Raw genomic sequence first — 5,931 nt, forward strand, 5'->3', positions numbered from 1 at the left:
TCGAGTCCGGCTTCTATCACAGCAGGGAAGTCCCGGTCCCTGCACAAGAAAACGGAGGTGAAGAATTGGTTAAAGAGGTCCGCTTTCTCCTCTGACGCAACCACCAGATTGCCCAGCGTATCCTGCAGGGGTCCCACATTACCCGGCGCCTTCTTCATCCTCCCAATATATTTGAAAAAGGACTTTTTGTTATCCTTAATCTTGGACGCTAATCCGAGCTCTATGTCCGCCTTGGCCTTCCTAACAGCTCGCCTACAGGCCCGAGCAGAGGAGGTATGTTTCCTCTCCTGGGGTCTCGATTAACCCCGAACTTGTTCTCTTGTGCCCAAAGGCAATTTCTCCTTCACCTTCTCTCCCTCTTATACTTTGGGTCCAGGCCTCATTGGTTCTCCATGGGCGGAGCCCACCCCCACGTTGTAATTGTCTTCAGCTGCCCCTGTTCCTTTAGTAACAGGGTCTCAGTCAGGGCCCTGTTACAACACCAATGGCTGGGAGGAGCAATCTTCGGTGTGGCACCACCTGGTCCACCAAGAAATACATCACTTCATGGCCCAATGATTCGATACTGAGGCAGAATGGTGGTGGCGGAGGAAGGAGAAGGAGACCAACCCGGGGCTGCAAATCCCACTTCTCTGCACAACAACATGCCCCCATTGCTGAAGAATGTGTGTATCCAGAATCGGGCTCCTCAATCACCTGAGGATCCATCAAGCCTGATGGATATCATCCTTGACTCCGAGGGGCCACTGCTGCTGCCAGCTACAATGAGGAGTGAAAATGGTGTCCAGGAACTATTGGGTTAGCTATGCTGTTCAGTAAGGTCAGTCAGTTACAAAACATTTCTAATAACATTATACATAACACTGACATCTTCAACGTTTCTTTTATTTTCAAGATCAGTGTGCTCCAAACCTGTAAGTTATTTTGAACTAAAATTACTGCTGATTTTCTTAGAAGGCAAACATTTTGGCCAATTAAAATTTATCATGTTTTTATTTTTTGTTTAATTGTAATTATTTTGTTTACTTGGCTTACTTGGATACTATAATGCATTGCTTCCTGATATATAGTAAGGCATATTGTGAATCTATCACACTGGGAAAATTATATTTTTTGCGGTGATTTGTTGCATAGATAGAGTTAAAATGTTTTTGTGCTGAATATTTTACCATCATTTTCTTCTTCAGCCACTGGTCAGTCATTGTGGTTTTTCTCTTTCACTGTCTCTTTGTCTGTTTAGTACAACTCTTTCTCTTGCTCAGTTAATTTCATCCTTTTTCCTTTAGTCTTTTGTATTTGAAGTCAAGGTCAGCTAACAGGCCTTCTGTGTTGGTTCCCAGTAGAGTAAGAAAGAGAGAGCTTATGAGAAGGCAGAGAAGCTGCTACTCTGCCCTTTTTGAGCTTTGTAGGGGTAGAAGGATAACTTAAAGAAAAAGTTCTAACAGGAGGAAAGAAAGCTGGAAGGACCCAGAGGTTTAAGACATAACCCTTCAGAAAAAAAGAAGTTGTGTAAAGTTCTAAAATTGTATATAGGTTTCTTTGGGCTTTGATGAAGAGGTCTTTCAAAGCCCGAGTGAAGAAAGAGAGCTGAGTGATTGGAGGGTTTGCAGGAGTGCTTGCAATTTTTGACTTATCATCAGTATTGCATACTTTTGCAACATAGGATGTGTTTCTCACCTTGCTATCAAGAAGACCATAAAAGATATAAAAAGATGAATTTTAATGACAAGTACTGTATAGAAATATAACAGACGCAAAATACAATAAACTATTAAAACACCATGAACTTTAATCTAAAAACCCACAAATGTCAATTGACTTGATGTTTCAATATCTATCTGAGTTCATGCCAGATGTGTCTAGATCCTGGAACCGAATTTACATAATATAATACCATATGTAAAATAACACTAACCTGAGACACACAAAATGATTAGAACTGGTAAGTAATTCTTCAGTAAAGTATTTTTGTTGAAAAATGCCAAGTTATGAAAACTGAAATTTTTCTTGGAGGAAAAGACCAGTTTTATTGATTTTTCTGTCTCAGCATATTTTAAAAAAGAATAAGACTGTCAAGAAAGACTATTACTTAAAAATATAGTCTTCTACATTTAAATGATTTTTGTTAAAAATGTTAGCTAATTAAAGTAGAATTTTAAATAGTCAAAATCTAAATGAAACATTTCAAAGGATCCAAAGAGAAAATTTACAATTGCTGGGGTTTCTTCTGAAAGTTGGGATTGTGAGATTTTTCTACACTTCAATTTTTCTTCCTCTTCTAGGATGGGAAAATGTGTTGTTATCTTGAAAATTTTAATGAAATGACAAAGAATTTCCTTCACAGATCCACTAATGGTCTATTAGAGCAAAGTATTCCTGTTTGACTTTGAATGTACAGAATTGTAAAACAAACAAACAAATAAATAAAAGGATTAAATGGGACCCCTGGGTATTGGTCATTTAGTGCAATACCCTGAATATAATATTTGACCATTTAAAATTAAACAGTGTATCTTATTTAATGTATGCTAAGTCTTTAAAAACCCTAAGTAGTTTTACTTCATTATTTTGATAAAGCTAAATCTTCTAAGACCCATATTATGACGTGACTTTTTATTATAGTTGTGAATATATGTGCATTACAAAATTCAGAATAAATCTGACAAAAGTTTTCCAAACTTTTTGAGGACATCAGACCTGAGTGTTTTAACTGTCTCAAGTATTGACTGCTAAATAAGCAAAAATTATAGGAAGTATGACTGGATATACATTTTGTTAGTCTATAGGTAGGCAAGCTGATTAATATGGCCAGACTAATTTCTATCCTGTTTTATAAAAGTGAATAAGCACAAGTTTAGGCATACAAGTATTTTCATCCTTGCTCAGCTGGGTACTAGAATCATGTGCTTTCCTTTAAGCAAGTACCTAACTCTCATTGACTTTACTGTTTTGCCAAACAGTATCTTCCCCCTGAGCAAAAGTTTAAGCTCAGAAATTCCTTTTCCTTCTGACAGGCTAAATTCTAATATTCTTTATGGATGTGTTCATACAAGATGTGGAGCATGTTAATGGGAGCTCAGCACTTCACAGGAGGTGAAGGTTATAAGGGCCTTAAATGGCAATCCTTTTTTCATATAAGCCATCCTTAAATACACAGGCAGTCCAATTGACTTCAAAGGGATTAAGTAAAGGTTTGCACATTCAAGACCTAAATTGTAGTGTTTTGTGTTTGAGTTACTTCGTCACTTTTATCTGCTGTGAAATAAATCTAGTTTTGACTTTGTGCAAGAGATCTATCAATGCTTTCAATCTTATACTTTTAATAATACTATACTGTGGCATCTTGGCAATTTCATGTTTTTACCAGTTTTGAGGCATTGTTACCAATTCTTTATCATCTGCTCAATCTTCAGTTTGTTGTTACTGAATCCTAAATACCTAACATTTCTTTCCTTCAGTAAATGCCTAAAGATTAATTTATTTTACAAAAGTAGGGTGCTTTTTATCTACAGCATGACAAAAAAAAAAAGAAAGTTTGAAACTTTAGAGAAACATACACTTTTATTTTCTGCCATTCCACAAAAGTGTCCTATATGATTTAAAGCAATTGCACTGAGGGGGAAAAAAAAATGCATCCAACTGACAGCTTGATATACTTTACAACAATTTATTCCAAACCACTGTGAATGTTTATAATGGAAATAATGACTGAACTTTAGCTATAGAGTAACAGCACTCGATGTGTTGCTGATATACTGTATTAAATCATATTTTGAGCAAACTCAGACAAAACATATTCACATTGCAAAAAGTTATAAGTGATATGCAAGGTTATCTTTTTACTCTCACATTGTAGCAATATGTTCATTTTCTGACAATCCATAAGTGAAACAAAAAGGCTAATTGTTTGCCATTATATTATACTGTTAGTGTCCTTGAGATTGTTCAAATACCTTTGAGGGCAGAAGTTGGCTAAGGAGTCTGTTTAGATCAATTCCCAAGAATGCATTACAACTACATACAAATGTTGTTACCGTGCATAAGGTCCTTTCTTGCAACCATAGTGTCGTATGAAAATTTCTTAATGTTTTACCCCTGGCAGATTGAGTGATTAATTAAATGATAAGACTACTTTAACACCCCACAGCTTCATAACTGTGTCACTACCATGTGCAGAGTTCTCCTCCTATAATTCTCCTATAGCAAGTTCTAGGATGAACTTTGTCCCACATTTGCAAATTGCTTTTGAACTTAATTTCAGCAACTGTTGCTGTTGTTCTCAAGTGTTTGTTGAAGAGTTAAATGGAAACATTAATTTGCTAGTCATTAGGTGCTGTGGCTGGTTGATTACTAAAGGCACAGAGTAATTGTTTCATCTCTGTTACTGAATGACTGATTTTTTTTTCCTGAAGTATATCAGATACCAAATTATTCTTCAGATGAATACTCAACTAGGAGTGTTCATCTGAAGAACAGACAATTTCCAAACACTGATGGAAATTGTTTTACTAATAGTGCATGTAAGAGGAATATAATCCTATATAATAAATAGAACTATACAAACTGATTAAATACAATCAAATTTAATGATGGGTCAGAAATCAATCATAGGGTCACTATCACTAGGGATGATTGAAAATAGTGGAGCAGAAGAAACTGACCATAAATTATATACACATGAGACATAATCAGAACGTGAACAGAAAGAAGATAGAAAACTAATCATGCATTTGAGTTCATTTCCTTAGCCCTATGGATTTTTCTGGTCCACTTCTTTGCTTTCAACTGATAGTGAGATCCACAGCGGTCCACCGGCTGCTACTTACTTCACAATGGTTATGTCAGTTGCATTAACCACAATCAGTTATATATGATCAATTCTTTCTTGTTTTACCATATAAAATAACTCTGCCAATCATGATTAGCATACTGTGAAACCTGTTATATCAGGGTAGTTAAAGGAGATTACAGTTTCACTCAGAAAAAATTATGGAGCAACACTTTGGAAGTTGCAAGTTTTAGTCCTCTGTTAACTAGGGGAAAGAGTGTGAAATATTATATCCACATGAGAGTACCAGAAATCTTTATACAACCTTGGTATGCCAAACCTGGTGGAAAATAATTGTTATGTTAATGTCTAAAATGCCTCCAGCGATGTGAGTAAGGAGCAGTCACTTGGATGTATGGAGGGGGCTGCATATAAGCCACTCAGACCAATTTAATTGATTGCTCAGTCACCTGCAAATGATGCCCCTGGCTATGACATGCAAATTTGGCTCAAGATATTCTTGTTGCTTCTGTGATGAGAAAAGTGACTACTGTACTATGCATGTCAGTACCTTTGGTGTGACATTCATATCCTCTGCACACAAGGAAACTTAGGGTGCAAACAAGTATTTGTGGGACCTTGTTTGGGTTTAGTTTTCTTGCTTTAAGCCTCCTAAACTTAAATTGGGAGTGGTGCATGCAACCATTTGCTGCTGCTGGAAGCAGCATGGGGAGCCTGAGATAAGTAACTCGGAGGGAGAGGGGAGGGGAGAAGAAGGGCTTGGTAGGATCAGGAGGGCTGGCAGGATTGGGGGGGCTCTGGTAGGTATGGGTCTGCAAATGGCGTTGCCTAATTTTGGGGGGGAGGGTGGGTCAGGGTCAGGAAAAGTAGAAACAACATAACACCTAGGCTGGGGTGAGTGGCTGGGCTTTCCCAACCCTGGAGCTGTGCTGTGAACATGCATGGACATTCATTAGGCTGGGTTAACCTATTTTAGTTTGGGTTAAGCTAGGCTGATCTAATGTTAGTTCGCCTCTGAGCTGAACTAACTCTAAAATGGTTTCCATTTTAGAGTAACTCAAACCCCGTGAATACCTGCACACCCGGATATTTGGATCAAACTAACCGTGGTCTAGATATTGCATACACATAACCTTAAGGTG

This window comes from Gavialis gangeticus, unplaced genomic scaffold (genome assembly GCF_001723915.1).
Source record: "Gavialis gangeticus isolate Ggan-Ray unplaced genomic scaffold, GavGan_comp1, whole genome shotgun sequence".
In the NCBI taxonomy this organism is placed as follows: Eukaryota; Metazoa; Chordata; order Crocodylia; family Gavialidae; genus Gavialis; species Gavialis gangeticus.